Here is a 27,482-nt window from a genome sequence, read left to right on the forward strand (position 1 = left end):
AAAAGGTGTGATATTGGGCGAGGTTCACTTAGCCATCACCTTGCTTAGCAACATGAATTCTGGTCCCCATTGTGACTGTGAGTTGAGGACTACCTGTAGGTTCTTTAGAAGGGGCAGTCTGGTGAAACAGGGGAGAACTCTTATCTCATCATGTGTCAATTATTTAGCTGGCTCATCCCCTCCCCTCCCTTGTACAAGGGTCACCTTCTGGCATGGCAGAGGGGATAGTTAAAGGTGGAACCAGTTCTTTCAAAGCCACCAGTTGCCTCCTTCTATGGAGCATCCACTCTGAGACATCAGAGACCTGATGGATCAAGTGTTCCTCTCCCCTTTCACTTTTCACCTTTCCTAACCATGGCTGCCAGTCCTTAGGTTGGGGGAAAGGACAGAGGAAGAGAATACATTCTAAGAAATGGCTAAATCCATGTTTTTCCAGACAGATGATGAGCAGTTTAAACTGCATGCTCGCCTGCACACCATTGCTGTGATCGATAGATTTCCCCCCACCTCCACCTAATTGTGATGAGATGCAGGGAGAGGTCAGACAGGAACATGGAAGTGTAAATTCTATCCTTAAGTCTGAGGCCAGAGGGCCAGAGGGACTGGCGGTGGGGAATAACAAAACCCCCATAGGCTGACTTTTCTGCTGGTTCATAGGCAGATAAATAGCACCCTGGTTGGAAAGTTCTGGGAGCTGAAGTCCTCCCCACCCCACATCTTAATGTTGCCAAGTTTTAATAAAAATACTGATTTAAATAAATTTAAAAGGACAAAGGAGTTATTATGACAATGTATAACATGCTATTAGAAGGAAAGTACAAGTGTACTTGCTCAAACAATGCTGTAAAATCTACATATATATATATATATTTAATTTTACAAACGTTGCATAAATATATTTAATAAAAATAAATACATTATGGGGGAATTGCTCTGTCTAGATTCCGGCAGTGAATACTAAAGCAGAGTGTTAACATCCTTTCCAAATTCTTCAGTGACTCTGTAGGGCAGGGCTTTCAAACACGATTTCAATGGGGGCCACAACAGGGTTGTGTTTGACCTGGGGGGGGGGCATCACTTGTGTCAGGAGTACCTGTAGCAGCCCTAGTGCTCTGCCAGCGAAAACGGGCTTCCGAGCTCTGTTTTCAGCCGCGACAATCTCCTGCAACCCTCGGCCAGCGAAAATGGAGCTCGGGAGGGCCACACACGGTCCTCCCGAGCTCCTTTTCACTGGCAGAAGAACCACGGGGCCAGTCTACTGTTTCCAGGGTGGCCCATGAGCCAGATGTAAGTACCCTGTGGGCTGGATCTGGCCCATGGGCCTGGAGTTTGACACGCCTGCTGTAGGGAATCCCAGGGAAAAGCCCCCAGTGATTTCCAAAAAAGACAGGCTTCCCCTTCATGGTGACGCTGCTAACTCCTTAACATGCCCAGTCGCTGTCACTTCTAGCGACTATTCGGAAAGCAACGTGAGGACAGGACAGCTGAGACTCACAATGGCTTGGCATTCCCCCCCACTCTCCCAAAAGCAGGAGGGGGAGATTGTCCTGAGCTCAAGATGGCTATGTGACAGAGGATGTCAAATCTGCAGTCTAATTAAGCTTTCAATCTTAATGAAGCTTTCTGGCTGCTCTTAAGAATTCAGCCCTGCTTTCGACTAGTTAGCAATGACGTTTTATTAGCAGACCTTTCTCTTGAATCCTTTTCTTCTGGGTGAAAGGATTCCTCAAATGGCTATCTCAGCTGTCCCGCTGCTGGGTAAAGACAGACAAAGGGACAGATAGCACAAATATTTGCAGGGCTCCTGAATATTTCTGCAGAATGTAACCACTAGATGGGGAAAGAATCATTGTACTGATTGATACTGCAGGTGAACACAAGTGCACGACACATCTGTAACGTATGGATAGCTAGCAAACAACACCTCTGACAAATGCAATTGTTCACTTTTCTGTTAGGTGGTGTGTAAGGGCAACGCTGAAATTTCTTTAGTTTTAACATTTCAGGACACAAAGTCTCTATTCCAGAAATGTTGTGTACATATTTATTTACTCAACCATGAGGTCTTCACAATTATTTCTCTGACTTGATACTAGACATAGATCTCATTTAGCAACTGCCTTGTATGGTGACCGCTTGAAATTACGATAATGTAGAAGCTTTTTGATCAATTCTCCAGCTTTTTGATCAATTCTCACACTTACAAATGTTGCAGTGTCCTGCAGTCACGCAATTGCCATTTGTGGGCTTTGCAACTAGCTTGTGACAAGCACAGTTAATGGACAATGCAGATGCAAAATTGTAAGTCATGGATGTTTGTCTTAACGATCCCAATGATTCACTTAATGACCAAAGTGGAAGTGAGGCCCATATGTATGTTGTGATCACATGACTTTCTGCTTAGGGGCCGTGTTTCTTAGGGATGGAGTTGCTAGTCCTGGTTGTATTTAAGCAAGGACTATTTTTATTCTTTGTATTTTGCCATTGTAGTTGTTTCTTTTCTTTTCTTTCTGGTTCATTGCACAGGCAGTCCCAACCAATCACAGATTTCATAGTGAATGGGAAGCCTGGTGATGTTCCTAACCTTTTTTTCTTAAGGGACCATCTGCGCTTTCAGACAGGAAAAAGCTGTTGGCCCATCTGGAGATTTTAACAACACTGTTTCCCCAAACTTATTTACCTCTGAGGAAATAATTGGAGCAATTTTAAGGCAGATCTCCCACAGGGAAAAAAGGAGCCATGCTTCAAACATACCAAACATACTTTCTAGAAGCAAAGAGGACGACTAGCTCTTCTTCAGTAGTGGATTTTTTTTTTCCTCCTGGCACTTTTAAAATGGTTTTTTTTTTTTTTTGGTATGCAAATGAAGAATTCCTGAGGCAGACTGCAAGCTCCCTACCCCTTCTTCTAAGCGGTTCTTCAAAAGATGACACAGATGTGAAGAAAATTCACTTTGCACCTTGTGTGCATTTCAAAGAACTCCCTCATCCATCAAGTAGAAAAAAAAAACAGTCTGCAGAGACTGCCTTGGAGATGATGCTACCTGTGATCTTCAAAAATGGAGAAGAAAACAAGACGTCGGCACCTTGCAATGCCTTCAATCCAAGGGTCTGAATGTTCAATAGGATGACACCCTAAAAGTGATAATTCAATTTGTGTGGCCCCTTCCATGAATGGTAGTAGTACTGTAAAGATTTCACTGGGTTGAGTTGGGCAAGATATACTGTAAACATACCATTTACACGAATTCATTACATATGTACATGTGTGATAACACTTTATGAATTAAAACAGTTTCTTTGGAACAACTAGTTATATTTAAATCCATACTTTTAACGAGAAGAATGAACTTGTTTATTTTTGTCCTGCAGCCAGCGGAGAAAATAATGTTTCTATAGATACTGTATAGAGTTATCACATTTTTAAATTGGAAAACAAATGAAGACGCTATTGTGCTGCTACTGCTGATTGTTATTAGTATATGGGAGAGGGGGGAAAAAACAAAGACAGGCAATGACTGCTATGTGGATTATTGGGTGGGTTGGAGATGGGAAAATATGACTTTTTAATTGTCTTTCTCCATTCTTTATTGTGTACAATTATTTCAATCAATCAATCAATCAGAATAGAGTTGGAAGGGACGTTTTACCCATCAAAGCCAGGAAAACAAAAACAAAAACGCTTCTATGCCTTAAATATTACAAGTTCTGGATAGATTACAACATTGTTCCTTGCCTCAAATGATGTTTTCTTAAACTGCTCTTAAAATCCTGCAGCTTGCAAAGCACAGGCATACTCATTCTCCTAGCACAGCCATTTGGAATCGCCATCTCTTCCAGGCTGATGCTTGGAACTGGTAAACCCTTCCTTCATTCAATAATTCTCTTCTCACTGCAACTTCTCCCTTTCTCTCCATCAAGATGCCTCCACAGAGGGAGTATCGCATCAAAGGGTCAAAGACTTGTACCGTCCTGGTAGGTTTATTCACGTTCTGATCACAAACACCATGATTTAAAAGCAAAAAGAATATTAAGGTTTATTAGAGGGCTCTGGAACTATCAGATTGCTTTGGCTTCAGCTTGCTTTTCGGGGGATGGTTAGCTCTGATTGAGAGGACTTGTAAGAAAAATATTTTCTCCTATTCCATCCATCCATCCATCCATCCATCCATCCATCCATCCATCCATCCATCTTAAACTGCATCCAGTTTTGGTTGTCACGATGTAAAAAAGATATTGAGAGTGCAGAGAAGAGCAACAAAAATGATTAGGGGACTGGAGGCTAAAACATATAAAGAATAGTTGCTGGAATTGGGTATGTCTAGCCTGATGAAAAGAAGGACTGGGGGGAGACATGATAGCAGTGTTCCAATTTCTCAGGGGTTGACACAAAGAATAGAGTGTCAATTTATTCTCCAAAGCACCTGAAGGCAGGACAAGAAGCAATGGATGGAAACTAATCAAGGAGAGAAGCAACCTAGAACTAAGAAGAAATTTATTGACAGTTAGAACAATTAATCATTGAACAACTTGCTTCCAGAAGTTGTCAATGCTCCAACGCTGGAAGTTTTCAGAAGAAATAGACAACCATTTGTTTGAAATGGTAAAAGGTTTTCTTGCCTGAGCAGGTTGGAGTAGAAGACCTCCAACATCTCTTCCAAGTCTGTTATTCTATATCCCGCATTTGGGAGGGGGAGTGTTTCAACCTACATTTTGAGAAACGTTTCCAAGCCTTGAAGGAATAATATTCAGAATCTTATTGAGACACGGATAAAAGATGAGTAGTTCACACCACATAAACTATTTGGACTCCCAACACTTTCAGGGGCTCAGCACAATTTGCATCCAGCTGGTGAGTCATCTTGCTGAGCTGTTCACTGATCTCTTGCACAACTGTAGGGCCACCTAGTTGACGAGATATGGAGTTGCCTTGAAGTGCCAAATTCCTATACCAGTTCTTGAGCTAAAGACTGGAGCAATCAATGATGCTCAATAGCAATTTCCCCAAACCTAAAGCCATTTGGAGATGGGAAGCTACAACTCTCATTGTCAGTGCTGGCTGGAAATGAGGAGAACTGTGGGGAAGGTCAATGGACACATATATGGAAGCTTGTCTTAAGTAGGAATCTGATTGCTCATGCTTCGCTGCTAATAGGGGTGGCCTGAATATTATTTTTCTTAAGATAGTCCTTACTGCATGAAGCAAACTTTCAATTTGTTGTATAAAGCCTCCAAACTTTGGATAGATCACTTATGAGTTGTGAGAGCCTATTGAATTGATGAGTCATCTCCTCTACTTGCATGTTGGCATGAATGCTTATCTACTCAATATTGTCCTAGTTTCATTCCCCCCCCCCCCTTATGACCTTCCTTCTTATATCTGAGCTGCCAATCTTGACACGCAAATGTGCCCAATCCTCTCTCACAAGCTGTAGCATCTTGGAACTTATGTGCTGTTATAGTGAACTGTCATATGGGGAAAAAACAAGACAAAACCCTGAAACATTTTCTATAGAAAAAAAACTGAACTGAACTGAACTGAATTCTTTATTGGCCAAGTGTGACAAGGAATTTGTCTTGGTGTAAATGCTCTCAGTGTACATAAAAGAAAAAAATACATTAGTTAAGAATCAAGAATCATAAGGTACAACACTTAATAATAGTCACAGGGCAGGTACAATAAGCAATTGTACAAAAAAACCCTTTTCTATTCTATTTCAGCTCCTGATAGTTCATGCCAACAAATCCATAGTAAGGGGAATGTGTATGTTGTGCGATCACCAGGCTTTGTGTGCTTTTTGAGATATTTTTTCATAGTAGCTGCATCTACTCTAACAGGAAAAGGTTCAAATCCATTTTGGGATGGAATGTACATGTGTGACAAATCAATACCTATTTCCAGCCACAAAATAATAGTTTAAAAAACGGAGTAGCAAGATAATGACTTAATCTTTCTTGTTGCCCTAATGCACATTAAATTGCTGGCTAAAACGGCAAAGGCTTTTATATCAACATGTATTTTCCTTTGACTCCTCTCTACAGAAGTGAAATGATTGTAGGGGAACAAGAGTGAATCACAGGATGTTTAAAATTCACCTCTGTTTAAAACTGAGAGGCAAAAAGCTGTGCTGTTCACATGGGGCTATACATGAAAAATGCTCCTAGGGAACAGATAGGGAAGGAAAAGGACATGGACAGATAGGCAAGGAAAAGGACATGGACACTCAGAGAGATGAATCTAAACAGATGTTTAGTATGAATTCTGCTGGAGGTGAATTTGGATTTCCTGATTCTACCAGATTTCACGATAAGGCAACTACTACTATAATACAAACTCTGACAGCATTGGCCTCCAGAAGAGTTGTCCAAAAAGGGAAGATGGTGGCCATGCCTGTTTGATTGAAGGACAGCTACTTTTTTGAGTTTTTGAGATCTCTCTGCAGATCCCGCTGACTTCCCTACTGTTTGTACTTCCCCAATTAAATATTGATCCAAAATATGTCTAGAAAAAGAATATGCTTCAAGTATTTGGAAGGAAACTGTGTCTGCATCCCATTGTGTTCTGAGAAAAAAAAAAGATGACAATTGCTCATGTTGTAAACTCACATGACTTGTGAAATTTTACCTCCACAGGTATATAAATGGAACAACAATTATAGGTAGCCACTGTATGTACCTGTAAAAAAATCAAAGTTATTCTTTAATTGTGCTTCTCAGCTTGGAGAAGAAGTCTTAATCTGGAGAAAAACCTGGACTTTGGACCGACAAAAATGGAAAATAAATTGGAGATGGGTTCTGATGTTCGGTTTCAGGAATGGAGGTGGTGGGGTCCTGATAAAGGGACATTGGGCTCGGAGCAGGAATGAAATATTGGCAGAGGCCCTGCTTACCTGCTGTAAAGATAGATGAGGAAGGGGTTCTAGGAAAAGGTAGTGAAAATTGAAAAGCAGGAACTGGAAAGTTTCTGGCAATGCTTATTGAAAGGATGCCTGTTTTTTTAGGCTTGATCAAAAATATCCAAGCTCAAAAGTCAAGCAAATATATGAGGGCCCCTTGGTGCTCTCTGAGCTTGCTTGTTTTCTTGCAGATATTTCATTACTCTAACTAGATAACATCATCAGTGCTAGTCAGGAGTGCTTCTTTGCTGTCAGTTTATATTCTAGTGACTTGCCCTGTCAATGTTGGTGGGGGTGATTTTGGAGAGTCTTTGGTTGGGCTGTTTGCTGTTGGCTTTACTGATGGTTTACTGACCTACTACAAGGTCCCTTCCAACTTTAAATCTGTTTTCTTCAAGATCCCTCTTAATGACTCACTCCTTCCTTCCCCATTCTCAAGGCCAGGTTTCTTCCTATCCAGACACCTCAGGAGACACGATAAGCCTCCTGGTGTTCTTCCAAATTTGAAAAAATATTTTGAACCCTTTTTTATAAAAAAAAAATTTTAAAAATTTAAAAAAATATTATATAAAAAAAAAAAATTATAAAAAATAAAAAAAAAATATATTTTTTTTTAAAAATCAAATTTTAAAAATAAAAAAAAAAATTTTTTTTTTTTTATAATTAATTTTATTTCTTGAAGGTGGAAATATGAAAGGTTCAGAAGTAAAAGAGACTCAATGTATCCGCTTACCAGAAGAAAGAGCAATGGAAGAGAAGCAGGTCAGAGATGCTTTGTGTGAAGATACAGCATCTCCTTGGAAGAAGAGGGAGACCGCCTCTCTTTGCCCTGTCAGCAATGTTACAGATCTGAGCTGGTTTATTTCTGGCTCAGCTGCAACATAATAGGAAGGACTACAAAGCTTCCTCTTTTTAAAAAAATGGGAGAATGCTGGGACTTCATTATTCTATTTGTGGGGTCAACTTGTCTCACTTCTGCTATTTCCAGAATTTTAGATCTTGTTAGGTCCTGATTGGACGACAACCTTTTAATGTCAGGCAGTTTGTTCTTCTCTTCTCTTCTCTTCTCTTCTCTTCTCTTCTCTTCTCTTCTCTTCTCTTCTCTTCTCTTCTCTCCTCTCCTCTCCTCTCCTCTCCTCTCCCCTCCCCTCCCCTCCCCTCCTCTCCCCTCCTCTTCTCTTCTCTTCTCTCCTCTCCTCCTCCCTTCCCCTTCCCTCTTCTCCCCTCCCCTTCCCTTCCTTCTCCCCTCCCCACCCCTCTCCTCTCTTCTTGTCTGTCTCATTAATGTGATGTGGAATTGATAGGTTGTGTTGCTGTTGGGTTTTGGGGCAGGACAATGCCTTTTCTTTCATGTTCTCAGCATTTCAAGTTGACCGAAGGGAAGACGTTTGGAGGATTGCACAGACTTCAAGGATCCAGAGGATCACTAGATGGCAGGAAAGAGATACCACAAGCAATTGCTTTCTGCCATCCTGTGTGGGTCATCAAAGCTTGTGCAGTCTAGAAATGCTCATCCTAGCCAGTCACTAGACATCTTCACCTGGTTCTGGGGATTTGGGGAGGAGGTGTCAAGAGGGCATTATATTATAGCCAGATGATGGACAATACATGATATATTCTAGAACAGGGATCCCCAACCTTTTCGACGCTGCGGCCCGGTTCCGGCGTCAGCTGGGTGCCGCGGCCCGGTTCCGGCGTCAGCTGGCGCCGCCATTTTTTTTCGAAAAATCACTTCCGGTGATGTCACCGGAGCGATTTTCATCAAAAATGGCGGCGCATGCTCGTGAGCTTTTCGGGTAGAAATGGCTTTCTACCGGAAAAGCTCATGAGCGGCGCCGCCATCTTTTTGATGAAAAATTGCTTTTTACCAAAAAGATGGCGGCGCCCAGCAACCAGTGGCCCGGTAAGGCTTGTTCCGCAGCCGTACCGGTCCGCGGACCGGCAGTTGGGGACCCCTGTTCTAGAATCATGTTTGGTACCTTTTGTATATGCTTAAAAGTTCAGCCAGGTGGTAGGCAAGAAGAAATGAAAAGTCTGAATGCAATTTGCATCTGGAATGAGCTATAATTGGGTCTGTCTGGTTTAATGAAAAGAAGGGCTAGGGGTGATATGATAGCAGTGTTCCAATATCTCAGGGGCTGCCATAAAGAAGAGGGAGTCAAGCTATTCTCCAAAGCACCTGAAAACAAAACAAGAAGCAATGGATGGAAACTAATCAAGGAGAGAAGCAACCTAGAAGTAAGCAGAAATTTCCTGGCAGTTAGAACAATTAATCAGTGGAACAACTTGCCTCCAGAAGTTGTTAATGCTCCAACACTGGAAGCTTTTAAAAAGACGTTGAACAACCATTTGTCTGAAGTGGTGTAGGGTTTCCTGCCTAAGCAGGGGTTGAACTAGAAGACCTCCAAGGTCCCTTCCAACTCTTGTTATTCTCAATTCTAAATTCATTCTTTAAAGATGCTTCACCTTTAGTGCAGATGTGGAGATTATCTGGCCTGTGGGAATTGCCATCTGGCTTGGCCAAGCTCTCCCAAAGACCCAGCTCTCCCAAACCTTACCAATTTCCCCTGCTCTGTCGCAGGGAGAGATGAGAAAGATTTGTTTCTGATCTGCAGCAGATGAAAGATAAGCTTTCTCATCCTTCAGTGTGGAGATCAGGAGCGTTGCCAGAGCTGCAGCAAGGAAGGAATTATCTCTAGTATGGCTGGCGGGAGAAGGCAATTTCCTTTTTCCTTTGCAGAAGGTGATAACCAATTGCTCCCTGGCAATTCTCAATGCCTGGTCTCAGCCCAGCTTTTTTGCTTTGCAACATCATTGAGTTGGAAGGAAGTTCAAGGGTCATCTAATTCAACCTTACGGCCAACCTTCAGGGGCCATTTATGTTTCTGCACTAGATTTTGTTTCTAACATTAGAATATAAACTTCTCACTATGGAGAAAATAAAATGGCCATTTTCTGGCACATGACACTGCTGCTTTTTATGCCAAATAAGTCCTTCATGAGTTTGCAGCATAAAGGTCAGTTTTGAAGGTTTTTCATAAAACACACTGATCTGCTCTAGGAAGTACCACAGCCTTTCTCTGCCATCATATATATGATACAAGGCTATCTGTTCTGTATTAACATACTTGAAACCCTTAAATCTGATTGGCCCTCATGGGCCGCAACCGGATTGGTCAACTAAACAGTCGTGATTGGCGCGCTTAGAATCTACCGCGATTGGTCTAGCCGATCGCGGGAGATTCAAAGCGCTGTCATTGGCCGCCGCGCCACGGACAGCTCCTTATGAAGGGCAGCCGTGAGCGCAGGTCCCGAACTGGACTGTATACTCAATAAAGAGCTGAATGTCACTTCTGAGTCTCGCGTCTCTGTCCGAACCGATCTACCTGGGACCGATCACCCAGACTTAACACTATCTTAGGCTACCAGCTGAATTGCTTTTCAGGCTTTGTCAGAAGACCTCCAAGCAGAAACAGAAAAGCTGCATTGCACGAGGTCTTCCTGAAAGCTCCCCACAAATAGAGCTTTTGTATAACAGAAGAAAGGCTGTAGAGATTCTCAGCCATCCAGGTCATGGTTGTCCCAAAAGTGCTTTTTCAGGAGGGCAACTAGACTTTCTTGTTTTTTTTTTCTTTTTCTTTTGAAGACATTTCACTTCTTATCCAAGAAGCTTCTTCAGCTCTGGATGAGAACTGAAACGTCTTCAAAATAAAAATAATAATAAGAAAAAGCACCTTTGGGATAACAGAAGAAAGCAATCCAGCATTCTGTTTCTACAGCTGACTAAATTCAGCTCTATTCATAAAAGCTCCTCATTCCTCCCCCCCCCCCAAAAAAAAATAAAAAAAAAATCTGGAAATATGAAGCTACCATCTGTCTTCAAATTCAGTTTCTGGGAGCTAAGTGGTACGTCTTAGATGTAGATCTAAATGCATTTTAGATTATTTCCTTCTCTTGCCTGCTTGCCTGGAAGTTCCCGCATCTGCCTCCAGGGATTGCCTTCCCTTGTCAATTTGGGCTGCTTTCATTTGCTCATTTTCCCAACTTTGTTTCAGTGTATTTTCCACCTTGATTTGTGCACATTTTTCAGCCCATGCACAGGTTGCTTTTATTTCTCTTGATGTGGTTTCCTGGCTCCCTTTTCATGATAACGTAGACAGTTTGTTATGAGCCAACTTCTTCTAACAGGTCTTGTGTACAGTTTTCTCTTATTTATATATTTATTTTGCAAAGTACTCCTGATTTCAGAAAAAGTGCGCATTTCGGCATAAAATTGCACTGCAGTTCAACGATGCCTTCAAGAGTGTGCAAACGGTTATGAGATAATAGATTAACTTGCATTTAATATGAATGTCTATTAAAATGGACATCAAAGGAAGTTCTCTGTCATTTCTACCTTCAGAACATCAGGGCAAAGGATAACAGCATCCTATTCTTGGGATATTCAGAATTTGAGTCACAAATATTACAGTCTGAAATTGGGAACAAACACTATGTATACATGCCCTTAGCAAGGGGCAAAGGAAATTAGAAAGATCCTCATGCTGTTGTTTTTTTAATTGATAGCAATAGCACTTAGATTTATATGCTCCTCCCTAGTGCTTTACAAACCTCTCTAAGCAGTTTACAGAATTAGCATATCTGTGTCCATTTTACCGACCACGGAAGGATGGAAGGTTGAGTCAATCTGGAGCCAGTCAGGATTGAACTCCTGGCAGTCAGCAGAATTAGCTGATCTCTCATAGGATCAGAGTGTCAGACTGATAACCTTATAAGATTCGGGTAGTTCTTTCCCCTTTGGGGGGGTGTACATGTGGACCCCCATTATTCCTCAAAGAGACTGGGTCTCCAATCATTGGATAAGGCTACTAGTTTGGTTACTTCATTTTTGACCTCTCATACCAGTGGGTTCTCCAAATTCAAGGATATCAATTTAGCACACACCCTTTGCAGATTTGGTACCTGGTCTGTTTTCAAAATGGATGGTTACTGCTATTGATGGAAGCGCTAGCAAATTTTCATTTGTTTACTGGCTGCCTTCCTGGATCCCAGTCATTCCCCTGTCCCAGTCAACTGTGGCAGCTCACAATTTTGGACGACTTCATAATTATTACCTTTATTGTCAGAGTACAACATGTGTACAATGAGATTGGCTGAGCCTTCCTTCATGCACCCCCCACCCCAACACAACTCACAGTGAGGACAGAAGTCCCTAACCCAGTCCCAATCTTATTACACCATGTGACCTTGTTGCACAATGCGCTGGCCCCGCAAGTCTATGATACTATGTTGACCTGAAGTTATTTTCTGTTCAGGAGTCTGACAGCCCATGGGTAGAAACTGTTCTTTAGCCTGTTGGTGCGGCTGGCTAGGCTTCTATATCTCCTACTCGACGGTAGGAGAGTGAAGAAATGCTGACCGGCATGTGAGACATCCCTCAGAATTTTCCTCACTCTTCTAAGGCAGCAAGCCCTAGCGATGTCATCTAGTGGTGTTAGGGAACAGCCCACGATGTTTTGTGCTGTGCTCACCACCCTCTGTAATGTCTTTCTATCCGCGGCTGTCAATACCATACCGTAATGCAATATGTGAGGACACTTTCTATTGTGGACTGGTAAAAGAAGGTCACCAGTCATTGTTCCACTTTATTCTTTCGCAAGACCCTAAGGAAATGGAGTCTCCATTGGGCCTTTCTGGCCACCTGGGTTGTGTTGATTTTTCAGGTAAAATCTTCACTGAGGTAGACTCCCAGGAATTTAAAGGAGGAAACTCTCTCCCCATAGTCCCCCTTGATGTAAAGTGGAGCAGGTTCCTCCCTCTTCTGGAAGTCTAACACCATCTCCTTTGTCTTGCTGATGTTTAGGTGAAGGTTGTTTTCTAGGCACCATGAGGATAATTTTTGAACCTCCCCCTGTACGCTGTTTCGTCTCCACCTGTAATGAGACCCAATAGGGTAGTATCATCTGATCACAGTGGATGGGTCAGACGATACACAATCATGTGTGTACAGTGAGTACAGTTAGGGACTGAGCACCCAGCCCTGTGGGGAGCCAGTGCTAAGCTTCAGGGAGGTGGATGTGACAGACTCAGCCCTCACTGTTTGTGGACAGTCCCTCAGAAAGTCTTTGATCCAATCGCAGATGGGAGAGGAAAAATCCAAATCAGTCAGCTTTTCGATAAGGATGCTCGGCAGGATAGTATTGAAGGCTGAGCTGCAGTCAATGAAAAGCATCTTGACATAGTTTCCGGATCATTTTTAGATGCCCACATTTTCAGTGTATCCTCCCAATACACTGTAAAGGAGGCTAGAAAGCTATTACAACTTTCCCAACATCTTGCTTTTGATTTCCCCCAGAGGGATTTTTTTTTCTGTCTCTTAATCCATTACTATGGATAGATGCAAGAGGGCAAGACTTTCCCATCTGCTTCTGTCAAGTTTTCACCTCCTTGCTATAGAGCCAAAGGGAAGCAGAAATCAAAATAATTACAGAGACTAACTGCCTAGAGAGGCCCTATTTCGATTGCAGATTTCTGAAGAGTGAATTAAGGGGGTTCTTGTGCAGAGCCTGGATTCCAGAGAGATGTTTTGGAATATAGAAGCTCAAGCACAGCATTTGCCTATAAGTTATTAAAACAGCCAGTTCTCCTCCCGATATCATACTGCTGGTTTAATGAGCTGCAGAAAGGCCCTGCTTCCATGCTTCTGCGAGTTTTGAGGATCTGAGTGGAATCTGCACAGTTGTGTCAGTTAAATTACTGATAAGCCACTGGCTTGATTCCAAGGGAGCTGGTTGAATCCTATGCTAGGTTAGGACTATTTGGGGAATTGGGCTTCTCATAGAATGGTTCTCTCCCCATGGGCTCTTTGAAGCATATCATGGCAACAGCATAATTATTTTACAAGGGTCCTGAGAGTTTTATTAGTTTTACAAACAGAGCCCCTTTCAGGCATTAGCTTCCCTTCAGTCCAACATAAAAGAGGAAGTCAGCAGTATTGGCCTTCTAGTTATGCTCAAGATATCACTGATGAAAAAGTCTCCATGCTTTTGGGATGGCTGTCATTCCCCATGACAGTGGAGACTTCCATCTTGAATGGAAGCCACCACTCCAAATATTTGTGTTGGAACTGTGCAAGCGGTTTTTGAGACATGACAGATGTGACTGGGAATGGGGAATTGGACATCGGAAGGTAATCCCTGCATAAGGCTGCTAATGAATGGGTTTCTCTATTTCCACACAAGCATAAAAAAAAAAAAGACTTTGCTCATGTATTTGTTAATAGATGAATGCAGTAGCAATTAGGAGACGATGCTTTCCCTAGAGAAAAATATTTACTTGTGGAATTTCTGAACGGTTACCTCATTTCTGGGTGATCAATGTTGGTGCAAATTTTTTTTGTAGCACTTAAAAAGGTACAGAATGTACAAAAATATTCCCCTCTATTCAGCATATCTGCTATGTAACTAAGTGAATGTTTTAAGCAAGCACAGTTCCAGTTTAATTTGTGTAAGCTTCCCACTGCTAACCAAAGCCTGAAATTAACTACCAATAAAGCTTCCTAGTGATTTATGCTCTTTCCTCAATTCTTCGGTGCTGAGAGCTTCAGGGGAGCCCCCATTTTGCTCAGGGTTTAATTTCTGTTGTATGGGCGTCTTATGGTATTGTTAAACCATCAAGGACTCCATGCACGAATACCCCAACAGCTATAGCTCCCTAATTTTGGCTTCTAGGATGACTGCCAACACCATAGGACTTCTACAGAAAGCCACTCAGCTCTTGGAGGTTTTTGAAAACATTATGATTTGATCTCCCTTTTCAATAAAGCTTTGAGAATTAAACACATTACTTCGGAAAGGGAGGAAGGAGAATTGCATGAGGATTTCTGGATAACACATGTTTTCCTTATATATTTTCTAGCCCTGAAGCATCAATTAGGAGCCTTTGCCCTATCATAACGGTGAGCAACCCGATTACACTTGCTTCATCAGTTTTGACCTTTCAGAAAATGCAGAACTGAAGTGAGATCGTAAAAGTTCCGTGAAGGATTGTGAAGTTTGGAACAACAAAAAAAGGTAAAGGTATTCTCAAATCTCATTTAACACCTGGTAGCTGCATCCACCAAGGCACACATTTCTTGGCAATGTTGCAGAAATAGGTTTACCATGTTTTTCTGACTTTCTGCTAACCAAGAGCAAACTTGCTTAGAGATCAGCCAGTGTTGTCACCTTCCAGAGCATTGTCCCAAAGGTGCTTTTTCAAGAGGCAACTGAACTTTCCGTTTTTTCTTTGAAGATGTTTTGCTTCTCATCCAAGGAGCTTCTTCAGCTCTGACTAGATGGTGGGGCTGAGAGTTTCTTGGATGAGAAATGAAATGTCTTCAAAGAAAAACCAGAAAGTCCAGTTGCTTCTTGAAAAAGCACTTTTGGGACAACCATGACCTGGATGACTGAGAATCCCCATGGACATTTAGCGATGCATTTCCAGAGCATTATTAAAGTTTATATAACAAACAGGATTGGTTTTTAGAAGGGGAAGGGACCACTGATAACACCATTATTTTTAGTTGGAAACTGGTACTTTCCCTTCAAAGAACAATATGAACAGTTGTAAGTGGTCAAAATATGATTTAGAAGAAAGCTTCAACAGTCTACATTTACATGGAACTCAATCCACCAAATTCCAAGTGAGCACAAAGTTGTCTTCAGCATTATCCTCCAAATAAATAGCAATATTGCTCAGATGTTACTGGGGGTAATTCAAGACATTTCAAAGATGCCACACACCATAATCCCTTTCAAATACCACCATCAGAGGTGGTATTCAGCAGGTTCTGACCAGTTTTGGAGAACCGGTAGTGGAAATTTTGAGTAGTTCAGAGAACAGGAAAATACCACCTCTTGACTGGCCCTGCCCCCATCTCTTCTCTGCCTCCTGAGTCCCAGCTGATTGGCTGGGTCTTCTTTTGTTGCCCTGCACAGGAGAACGGAGCTGGAAAGCAGATTAGTGGGGTGGGGAGGGAATGGGGATTTTGCAGTAACCTTCCCCTGCCATGCCTACCAAGCCACACCCACCAAGTCATGCCCACAGAACCAGTAGTAAAAAAAAATTGAATCCCACCACTGACCGCCATGTGGGAGAACCCGTCATTGTTATAGTTATGGTTACTAAGGGACCGCAATAATCTCTCAAGCAGATGCCCGTGGGCTGCTGAGAAACCTATACAATGCCATTTTCTCTTAGAGAATAAAAGAGGATAAAGGATTGAAGTCTACAGAAGAGGCAGCAGAGTGGAACTGCCTTGTGCTTCTTTGCCACCTGTAGAGTTTGTCAAGCATGGCTGGCAAATCTAGATTATACAGCTACATGATTCATCCTTAGACTAAGGAAAGGGTTGGGTTACCAGCAATCATTAGTCTGCCAATGAAATATTTGTCACAGCCATTAGCTGTCTTGGTACCGCTGTGAGGTATTGACTGCCCTAACTATTTCATTCTCAATAGCACTATTATTGGCAGAAATGTTGAGGCTAATTTTGATTTCATAAATAACTGTAGAGGGAATTGCTTGTTGCCTAGGGTTTATATTGAGGAAAAATGTAAATAAAATGGAACTAAAAAAATTCAGCAGGAGAAATCTTGGACCACATGGCAATCAAACTCATAATAATTGGCAACAGACTTGAATTGTTGACTTCAATAGCCTGTAGATTATTGTACACAGAGGGGATGATCTACATATTGGGATGGTTCACAGGTTGCAGAAAGTCATAATGTAAGTTAATGAGGGTGTGATACGTGAATTCATCTGGTTCTGGTTTATTCAGTAAGCTATGACTAAGCAAATTATAGCATGATGTATCAATCCAGCCAATTAAACACATAGCAGGTAGCTGCCCCACTAAACACTACTTACTCTAGAGCAGAGTTTCTCAACCTCAACATCTTTAAATTGTGTGGGACTTCAAGTTCCAGAATTCCCCAGTCAGTGTTCCCCAGCATGCTGGCTAGGGAATTCTGGGAATTAATGTCCACGTATCTTAAAGTTGCTGAGATTGAAAAAAAAAAACCACTCTAGGAAGACAACATCAAAACCAAATTCAGTCATAAAGCAAGAGAGGGAGAAAAAGTGCTTAATTTTTGCCTCATGTTTTTGAATAAACATTTATTTTGAAATAAACATCGGAACCATTTTGATAGGTTAGGGAAATAGACTGAACTGAGTAGAATGAAATTGTATAGAGAGAAGTGCAAAGTTCTTCACTGAACATATCGAAATCAAATGCGCAGATATAAAATGGGAGAAACCCGATTTATTGATGATAAAAATGTTAGAATAATCATTGACTGCAAACAGAATGCAAGTCAGTAGTGTGGCGTGGCTGGAAAAAATGAAGCAAATATAATGTTAAATTGCATCAACAAAAAAGCAGTTTCTAAATTCAACTTATTTGGTTGGCTCACACCTATCGTGTTTAGATTTGTGTGGATATGTGCCTCCGAGTCAGTTTTTCATTCCTGGTGACTGCCTGGATTGGTAATCCGTGGAGTCTTATTGACAAGGTTTTTCTGAAGTGGTTTGCTACTGCCTCCTTCCTAAGGCTGAGAGAGAGGGACTGACCCAAAGTCAGCCACTCAGCTGGCTTCGTGCCTAAAGCAGGACTAGTACTCACAGTCTCCCAGTTTCTAGCCTGATGACTTAACCATTACATTAAACCAGCTTTTGGTATTGATTAGATTTTTTTTATCTTGCCTATTTTTGGTGAACTCAAGGTGGCTCCTTATCTTATTTTGCCACAACAATGATTCTTAAGGTGGGTTGCGGTGAGAAATGCTAACTCTTAGCCCAAGGTGGTCCAGTTGGCTTTCAAACCTAAGAAATGACTTATAGTCTCCCAGTTTCAAGCTCAAAACTTCAGTCACTAGATTAGGGGTTCTCAACCTTGGCAATTTTAAGATGCGTGGACTTCAATCCCCACAATTCCCCAGCCAGCATTCTGAAATGAAATCTGAAGTCCACACATCTTAAAGTTGCCAAGGTTGAGTATCTCTCTGCACTAGACCAAATTATCTTTCTCTCTCTATCTAGCTGACAGCATCACCCTCTCAGAAGGATTCAGAGGAAAGTGGAGCAAGTTCAGCAAAGGGCGGCAAGGATGATCAGGAGATTGAAAAATGACATCTTGTGAAAAGAAACTGAAACCGCTGGGCGTGTTTCACTTTGAAACCGTAAGACTGAGGATGAGGGAGGATAAGATAGTATTCTTCAGATACTCCAAAGGATGTCAGATAGAAGGTCAAATTCTATTTTCCGTCATTCCAGCGTGTATGACATGAAACAGTGGATTGAAATTACAGGGAGGCTGATTCTACCTAAATGCTAGCAAAAATGTCTTAAGAGTCAGGCCAATTTGGCAGTGAAACCAATTATCCAGAAAATAGACGATCCCTTTTCCCTTGTTCAAACAGAGGCTAGATAGCCATCTATCTGGGATTCCTTCAATGAGTCTCTGTGGCCTTAATGAGTCTATGAAATGTATCTTAACTCATCTCCAATGAAACTACTAGGGACCAGTAGTCCATAAGGTTTCTGGTTTCACACAACACAAAAATGACTTAATTAATGACTATCATGTATTCGATTATTAGAGTGACCCTTTTCCCGACCTTTAATTGACTGGAGTGCTAATTCATGGGATATGCTGAATCTAAAAATGACCCAAATTGATCTGTTACAGAAACCCAGACAATGATTACTGTTAATGCTTAATTAGTTTGTGCCATAGGGTACCTAGGAGCTGATATTGGTATGAATGCTTTTTTTAAGCTCACATTTTCATCCCCTATGGTTATTCTATGAGGTTATTCTCACTGCTTGTCATACTCAAGTCACAATGTTTCCTGTTTATAGAAAAAGTAATCTCATCATTTTTAAGGAATTTGGTACTACGTCTCAAGCTTAGCTCAGTTTTAGGAAATTCAATCTTGCATCTCTCTCTGTATGTAAACAGATGGAGGATTTTTTTTTAAAAAAATGAAAAGACAAAAGAACTCAATTAATTAATCAATTAATTTCATCTTTTCTAATGGAAAACTAGGAACCACACATTTTGGTCTATATTAGACAGGAAATCAGGAACTGAATAATTCAACTGCCTAATTTTATAATTCTCATTTATTCTCATAGAATAAAAATAACGATTTTTTTTAGCTTTTCACAGCTTCCCTTTCTCTACTGGATTTAAGAGTAGTGTATATATAGAAATATATATTTAACAGTAGTTCTTAGATTAAGATAATAAAGAAAGATGTTTAACATCTTTTATATTTTTATTTATATTTTTAACAGATTTAAAAATCTTATTAAAAATCAGCTTATTTAAATTGCAAAGGACATGAGAGTTTCACCTGGAAAATTTACATGTTAACAAGGTTTAGAGGGGGATTGTCTCAGTGGTTTTTTTTCTAAAAAAAAAAAAAAAGAATTACTCCAGTAAATAGAAAAAAAGAAGGTGAGGAAGAAAGAGAAAGAAACAAAAAATCCTTCTACCTCTCTATTTTCAGCCATTATTATCTTCCCAGTATGCCTCTTTCATGAGGGAATAAAATATGAAATGTTCTTAATTTCCAGGAGTGACAGAGAACAGTGCATTTATTTCAGAATACTTGCTGTAGTCTTTTTTTTTTCTTTGTTTGGTCAACGATGTCTTTTCATATCCACATTGATCAACTAGAGAAAGGACGGCCGCTGAGGAACTCAGGCACACCAAATAAAGACAGTGGAAATCATTTCCGAATCTGCAGCGGTGAGCATATTTCTTGATGAGATTGCTTGATTAAAAACAAAACAACAACAACCAACAAAGATATCCATCGTACAAATTTCTCCAAAAATGAAGTAGCAATATTTAAGGGAGTTCTGGTGGGTTGACTGGGAGCTTGATTTACATTCCAAGAGTTTTTGTTCTCAAAGTGAGAATGTGTGATCAAGCCAAAATTACCCCGTGAATGCCTCTGGACTTGAAGGAGGGACTTGAATCTGTACCTTCCCATTAAAAGTCCAACAGCTTAACCAACCACTGTAGCACACAGGCTGTCTCTGTCTGTTGTGTATACTTCTGCATGGTCTTGTCTCCTTGGTGGGCATGTAATTAAGCTGTACCCCTCTCCTTGAATGCCTATCTAATGGAGGATCGGAGAGAAGCAAAACCACACAATAAATCATGCAGAACAACAACCAGCAGTGAGAGCTTCCAGTGATTTGCTTTAGCCCCCTGGTAGTTGTCACAGGTCATACAATGCGCACAGGACACAGTTTGGAATGAAAGCTGCTTCACAATTTTATTTGAAGTCTCACTTGTCATACAGCATGAATACCTGGACTTCATTTAAATGCGTACATACAGTTTGGGGTTGTCAGCTTGTTAATAACGATTGATTAATCCATTCAAGATGAATAATTAACTAATCGCATGTAAATAAGTTTGCCTGTGATGAGATCTCTCAGAGATGAGCTTTGGAGATACGAAGAGACTCTAAACTGATCCCTAGCTTTACTCAGCCAAGCGGCTTGGTTGCCCAAAGATAGGGGTGCCCTTTTAGAGTTTGTTCTGTTAGACCAATAGATAACAATAACAATAGCACTTAGACTTATATACTGCTTCATAGTACTTTATAGCATGGTCTGAATCAGGGGTGTCAAACTCAAGGCCTGTGCTGGATCTGGCCTGCATCCTGGAAACAGTGAAGGTGCCTCTGCCAGCAAAAATGGAGCTTGGCCCTCCCGAGCTCCGTTTTAACTGGCAGAGGATTGCAGGAAGCCGTCACAGCCAAAAATGGAGCTCGTGTGCCCGTTTTCACTGGCAGTGTTAGGGCCACCACAGGTGCCCACGACACGAGTGACGTCGAGCTGGCTATGTCCATCCTGGCTGTGCCCCCCCTGCCCCTCCGAGGTCAAACACAACCCTGAGGTGGCCCTCAATGAAATCAAACTTGACACCCCTGCTCTAAATGGTTTACAAATGTCAGCATATTGCCCCCAACAATCTGGGTCCTCATTTTACCAACCCCAGAAGGATGGAAGGCTGAGTCCCATCAGGATGTGGGCTGAGTTTGCTGCCAATACTGCATTCTAACCGCTGTGCCACCAGGGCTCCTCAGATTGAAAAAAGCCTCCCTTTCATTTGCAGCCCTTAAAGTGGCCTTGCAGACTTTTCCACTTACCTCAAGTCACCTTTTTGCCCTGGGCAAAGCACTGATCGTCTAAATGTTTTGCAGAGCAGAGTGAAACCCAGACATTATATCATCTGCTGGAAGACAGAAGGCTGCTGTTAATCTCCTGACATCTAACTACAACCTTATTTATTCATGTGGAAATAAAGACTTAAGATGATGGCGTTTCAAGGTCTGGATGAGTAAAGGAGTGGCAGGGAAGAAAGAATTATATTGATTTTGAACTGTGTAATGCTTGCCCAACCCAAAGCCCTGAGGAAGGGCTAACACAGAGACAGAAACACAGACATATTGTATTGAAATATATGCAACGAGACAGACAGAACTCCAAGGTCATTATTCTTTCTTTTCCCATAATTATTTCCACTATTGCAAGAAAGAAATCAGCTCAATTCTAAACAAACAATTATCTCTTACCAGCCTGAGGTTTAGCAGTGCATGTCCATGTAATACCCATTTTTTTTTTTTTTTGAGCTTTAGAATCAAAACAACTTCAGGGACTGTCTACTAGAAGGTCATGAAATGAGGATAATTAGATTGACTTATAATTTAGGTCACAGCAGATGTTGGCAGCTTGTTAACCTTGGCTGTTCTTGAAAAAAGATAAAACAGGTCAGACTTGGTTAATATGTGGATGAGGGACTATCAATAAATCCCAGGATTATAGGCTGGGCTGGGCAGTGAAAAAGAAATGTCAAGAAGGCAATGACAATGGCACACTATTACTTCTTATTGGTGTGGAGCCAAGGTCTCAAAACTTGGCAACTTTAAGACTTGTGGACTTCAGTTCCCAGAATTCTCCAGCCAGCATATTGAAGTCTACAAGTCTTAAAGTTGCCAAGTTTGGGGACCCTTGGTGTGGAGGAACCGTCAGGGTGCTCAACTCGAAGGAAACTTTATTTACTTATTCATTGATTGCAACTTACAGCCTGCATAAATTGAAAGAGTAGTTCTTAGTGTTGGCAGCTTTAAGATGTGTAGACCTTCAACTCTCAGGATTCTCATGCCTGGGGAATTCTGCGATGCTGGTTGGGGAATTCTGGGAGTTGGTCCACACATCTTAAAGCTGTCAAGATTGAGAGACTCTAATTAAAGCATTCATGAAATCAATAAAACATTAGCACCTTTTAAAAAAAGTCCTTGAAGTTGTCTATAAAATGTAATTCTTTGGTGGTTTAACCTTCTTCCTCAGGATAAAATGGTGAGTCAGCTTCAGTTGAGAATGGATTTATCTGGCTGTTGACCCTGGATCTTCTAGGGCAGGGGTCTTCAAACTTGACAGCTTTAAGATTTGTGGACTTCAACTCCCAGAATTCCTCCTCCAGTCATGTTAGCTCAGGAATTCTGGGAGTTGAAGTCCACAAGTCTTAAACTTGCCAAGTTTGAAGACCCTTGTTCTAGGGTTAGATTATACATGACAGGGCAATTTTACCAGTATCTGAATCCTGGTTAACTTTAGCCTTGCTTGTTTTATGGCTTAGTTGAGTTCTGGGAACCCATCTCAACTTAGTTGAGTTCTGGGAATTCATTCATCTCTGGGTTAGTGTATGGTCCAAGAGATTGTGCAAACTGAGAAAATCAGTTAATTCTGATTTGAATGCAGTTACTACTTTGTGGGGGATTTGTATGTAATTTGAATGCAGTTACTGTTTTGTGGGGCAAGTACATGACTGCATCTTATATAGATTACAGATTATGTTTACTTCTATATTTTTTGCAGGGATATAATGTATTTTTTTAAAAAAAAATGGGGGGAATGATGTTCCAGAGAGAGGGAGCCACTATGGAGAAGGCCCTTCTTCTGGGTCCCACCAAGTATATCTCCCTCAGGGATGGGATCCGTAGCATTCCCTGCCTCCCTGCTCTAATGGGCCGGGTAGATGTGACCGGAAAGAAACATTGCCTCAGATAGCCTAGTCCCAAGTCATGAAGGGCTTTAAAGGTGACAACTAGCACCTTGAATTGCACCTGGAAGCAAATCGGCAACCAATGCAACTCCCGCAGGAGAGGTGAAACATGTGCATACAAAACATACAAAACATGCAGACTGCTGCATTTTGCACCAACTGGAGCTTCCGGATGCTCTTCAAGGGCAGCCCCATGTAGAGAGTGTGTTAGGAATTGATAGTCACCTAACAGTTGGGTTGGAAATATATAAACCAGGATAGACCAGGATAATACTGTCTCTTTAAGGGAATGCTAAAATTATAATTGGGTGTGTTTCCTCAAACAGCCATAAGATGGAGCCAGAAACCTGGGTTGTTAGTTCTGTTGTTAGCTGCTAGTTGCTAGATGTTCTGATGGTCAATGTTCTTGGTTCCTGCATTTTTCCCTGTTGACTGTTGCTGATCGTCGTTCTTCTTGGATTGCTGTGAATCTATTTACTAAACTGTTTATGACACTGGACTTTGTTATTTGGATTATCCCTGGACTGAAATGCTGACTGCTTTAACCGTGTATGACTTGGACTGCTTGTTGGACTTTGCTTAACCATTTACTGGAAGTAAATCCTACATTTTACTATTCAGTGCATCTGTGTGCTGGTCATGTGTTACTCAACATCACTCTCACTACGTCTCCCTGTGTGCACTCATTCTCCTAATGGGAAATTACCTCAACAGTGTGCTGCAATAATCAAGACAGGAAGTGACTACGGCATGAGTGACTGTGAGTAGGGACCATTGGTCCAGGAAAAAACATTCTTATTATGGAAGAGAGAAAGAGTTTGCATTAACTTAACCTCAATTCACCCATTTTTCAAAGTTTTGCAAAATCGCATCTTAAAGTTCCAGGAGCCCATTGTGTTAAGCTTCCTTCCTTTTTCCTTTCCCTCCCAACAAATCAAAGTTAATACTAACCAAATTTAGGAAATATTTCTGTTATCACCGTTACTTAATCTGGTAAAGTACTTTGTGTAAACATAGCCTTAACTAGCTATGATGTTAACTGTATCTTTTAACCTAAGTGATTGAGGGTCTTCTTTGAATACAATCTAGCAAAGTTTTAGTCTTCCCAAATATGAATAAGAACTGCATCCTAGGGATGGGGTTCAATTTTTTTGCACTATATCTTTTTTCTTCACTTAAAACCTTTGCCATGAAGCAACCATTTAGCCTTCAATCAAGGCTTTCTTTGGTTTTTATTCCTGCTATGTAAGCCAGTTTGTGGAAACCTCTGGGCCCAAAATGCAAGTTCACATTAAAACACAAACACACCTTCCTTCCTTCCTTCCTTCCTTCGAACAATAATCAATTTTCCCCATCCCATAGGGGAAATAAACAGATGAAAAGCCCACCCAATCATGCTAATACATGAGAGAAGAACTGATGCTTTTTAAAAAGGCTGGTAAGATGGGAGCCATACATATATTTAGGTGTCATGACAGAGAAAGTCCTCCTGCTGCTAGAAGACCTTACTTAAATTCACAGGACCAAGAGTGAGTCAATTCTGCCAGATCTTACAGAACTGGCAGAAGCCAGAGGAGGAGGGGGTGGTCACTCAAATAAAGATAATAACCAGCAATTTGAACAGCATCCAGAGAGACCTTTCAGAATTCTGCCTTCAAACTTGTTCCTTTCAAATCAAATGGAGACATTTGTGACCAATTTCGCTTTACCTTTCAATCCTCCCTTGTTTCAAGATTATGATTCTATACAGATGCCATGCACATGAGCCACATTGTAACTATAGGACAATGTTTTTGCCATGAGATGGGTCATATTGAACAAGCAATCTATTTCCCACCAACTAGAATTTACCATGGCTCCACATACACTATTTAATTGGGCATGTGTGTGTTTTGAGGCTGAAATGGCATCTTGCTACTGTTATCAGAATAACTACAGTAGTCCAACTGGCTACGGCTTCCAAATATTTGGATCAAGAAGGCTCAACTGATTGGGAATGTTTAATATTTACATACCATTACATTAATACGGGAGGCTCAGAGCAAATTCTGAATCCAGAAAAATAATTGGATGGGCAGGTTTTGGTTAAGAAGCTTTCAGCTGTATTTGTATTGAAATTTGGAACACTTTTGCAGTCTTGCTTCTGTAATTGGGATTCCTAAGTTGATGTAATAGTCCCCACGGCAGTAGTATGATTTGCTATCCGATTCTTATCGTTTTCCAGATGATGCCTTTGCTGATCTAATGAATTTTCGGAGACAAATACTCTGGCTTGCAGAGTTGTTTAATTCATTTCTCTTAGTGGGTCGTGGCTCTTTTGTAAAGATTGCTGTATTCCCAATAGGCACCGAAGACATTTTTGGAGAAAAGAAAAAAGAAAAAAAGGATAGAGTTACCTGGGCTCAAAAATCTTATCTTACAAACAATGACTTAATTGAAAATAAGATATAGCAATAGTTAGCAGTGTGGTGCCAACCATTCTCTAAAGGGCACCTGCTCCCTTTCCAAATGAAATGAAGTAAAATAAACAAATGTTGTGTAAAGTAATAAATGATGAAGTTTGTTGAGAAAGGAGATGCTGATTTATGGAAACACCTGCTTAGTATTCCTAGAAATAACATGTTATTTGCTTTTTTTAACTTTCAAACTGAGCCTGTTTAACCCTGCGGGGATTTTCTATTGGTTTCCATTGAAGTATAAACCTTGTACTTGTTTAATTTTTCTCAGTTCATCCAAAGTTAGCTAGGTATTGCTACTTACTGTGATTTCATGAGATTTAGGTGAACTCACACTAAATGTTATATCATAATGAAAAGTACTGAGCAAGAATGTTGAAACCTTAGGCTTTTTCATTTGAGATCTGTTGGGTTTTCATTACAATCTACAATTAGACTGCAGGTTTTGCAAGATTTGGGGGAAATTCTTAGGTGGAATACTTAACTCCTTGCATGAGATCACACGATTCATGTTCAAGACACTTCATGTCCCAAGATAAACTTTCCCAATCTGATTGTCTTTTAGATGCGTTGGACTGCAACTCCTTGGCTAACATGACTGTATTGAATGGGAATTCTGGAATTCGTAGTCGAACACATCTGGAGACATCTGTTGATGAAGGCTGATTCAGAGTAACATCACTCAAGAGGTGATTCTGAAAATGGACCAAAAGTTTAATAGGGAGGCATTAAGGAAAATAATTTATATAACCAATATTTTTTGTTATAGAATGCTTCCCCTCCAGTCAGTTAGAACTGAGGAAGCTTCTTGGATGAGAAGTGGAATGTTCTCAAAGAAAAAAAACCACGAAAGTCCAGGTGCCTCTTGAAAAAACAAAAACTCTGGGACACCATGACCTGGATAACTGAGAATCTCCATAGACCTTTGGGGGAAAATGTACAATTTTATTTTGTATTGTATTTGTGAATAAAGAGACAGTTTATTTTTCATCTACACAAAACCCCTTGTCATTTTCTAAGTAGAATAGCTACTGGAAAGGTTAGAAAACGACGGGAAATTAATATGGGAGAATAAAAACATGAACTTCCCAAAATGAGCAACTCATTTTTTTAGTGGTTGGTAAGAGTTTGTTGCAGGTTATAATTAACAAAGACCAGAAAAGGTCCTTATCAAAAAATATACCTCCATGGCTGAAATCTTGTCTTTGTAAAGGGCTGAGAAAACAGAAAGATGTATAGAAAAACACCAGAACAATTATGCAAAGGGATAGTTAGTAGTAGTAGCAGAATTCTTTACTGGACACACAAGGAATTTGTCTCTGGTGCATAAGCTCTCAGTGTACTGTACATACAAGCAACAGGTGATAAATCATGATCATAATCATAATGCAATCATCATAAATCATAACATACAACACTCAGTGATAGTCATAAGATACTAAATAAGAGCAATCAACATAAATCATGAGATACAAACAACAAAGCTATAGTCATAAGATGCTAAACAAATAGGTAATAGGAAAGATGAGAAGGATAATAATAATACAGCCCTACTACATGGTTTGATATCCTAGGTCATAAGACAATGTGGGAAATAGTTTTTTAATAGAGGAAGCCTGTCTAATCTATATGGTGTTTTGTTTTGTTTTTTGCTAAAAATCAGAATGGGTAAGCAAGACAGAAGCACATGTACATTAGCCATAGATAAACCCTTACTCAGAACAAGTACCAGCTGCTGAGGAATTGTATTAGAATTATTGCTTGCTGTATGGGGCTACTTTTAAAGGACAAAACATGGCTTAACCCAGGGGTTAATAGGAGCCAGATTACACCAATCCTGCTTCCCTTGCATTACTTGCCAGCTTATTTCTGGCTTCCCTAGAGTGTGATGGATTTGACCTTTTAAAACACGAAACATTTTGGCATCAGGTTATTTGAACAGCATCCAAAAATGGTATCAAAGCCCATTGCTTGAAGGTCATCTTCAGAGGTTTGG

At 40.7% G+C, this 27,482-nt stretch overlaps 1 long non-coding RNA gene across 2 annotated transcripts in view; it reads left to right on the plus strand.

Moving 5' to 3' along the window:
- The window catches only part of LOC148132414 (uncharacterized), an 84,609-nt gene extending 58,036 nt beyond the window's left edge, over positions 1-26,573 (plus strand). The window contains exons 2-5 of one of the 2 annotated variants that reach the window (XR_015747970.1): positions 14,813-14,973; positions 19,628-19,697; positions 21,169-21,295; positions 26,052-26,531. This is a non-coding gene — a long non-coding RNA (uncharacterized LOC148132414). Of the gene's footprint in view, positions 1-14,812; positions 14,974-19,627; positions 19,698-21,168; positions 21,296-26,051 lie in introns of both variants that reach the window. The other variant, XR_015747971.1, reaches the window with a different exon arrangement.
- Positions 26,574-27,482: the final 909 nt, after the last annotated feature.

Source organism: Notechis scutatus, chromosome 2, assembly GCF_049901735.1.
Source record: "Notechis scutatus isolate UNSWTSFEM ecotype Mainland chromosome 2, rNotScu1.2, whole genome shotgun sequence".
Taxonomy (NCBI): Eukaryota; Metazoa; Chordata; class Lepidosauria; order Squamata; family Elapidae; genus Notechis; species Notechis scutatus.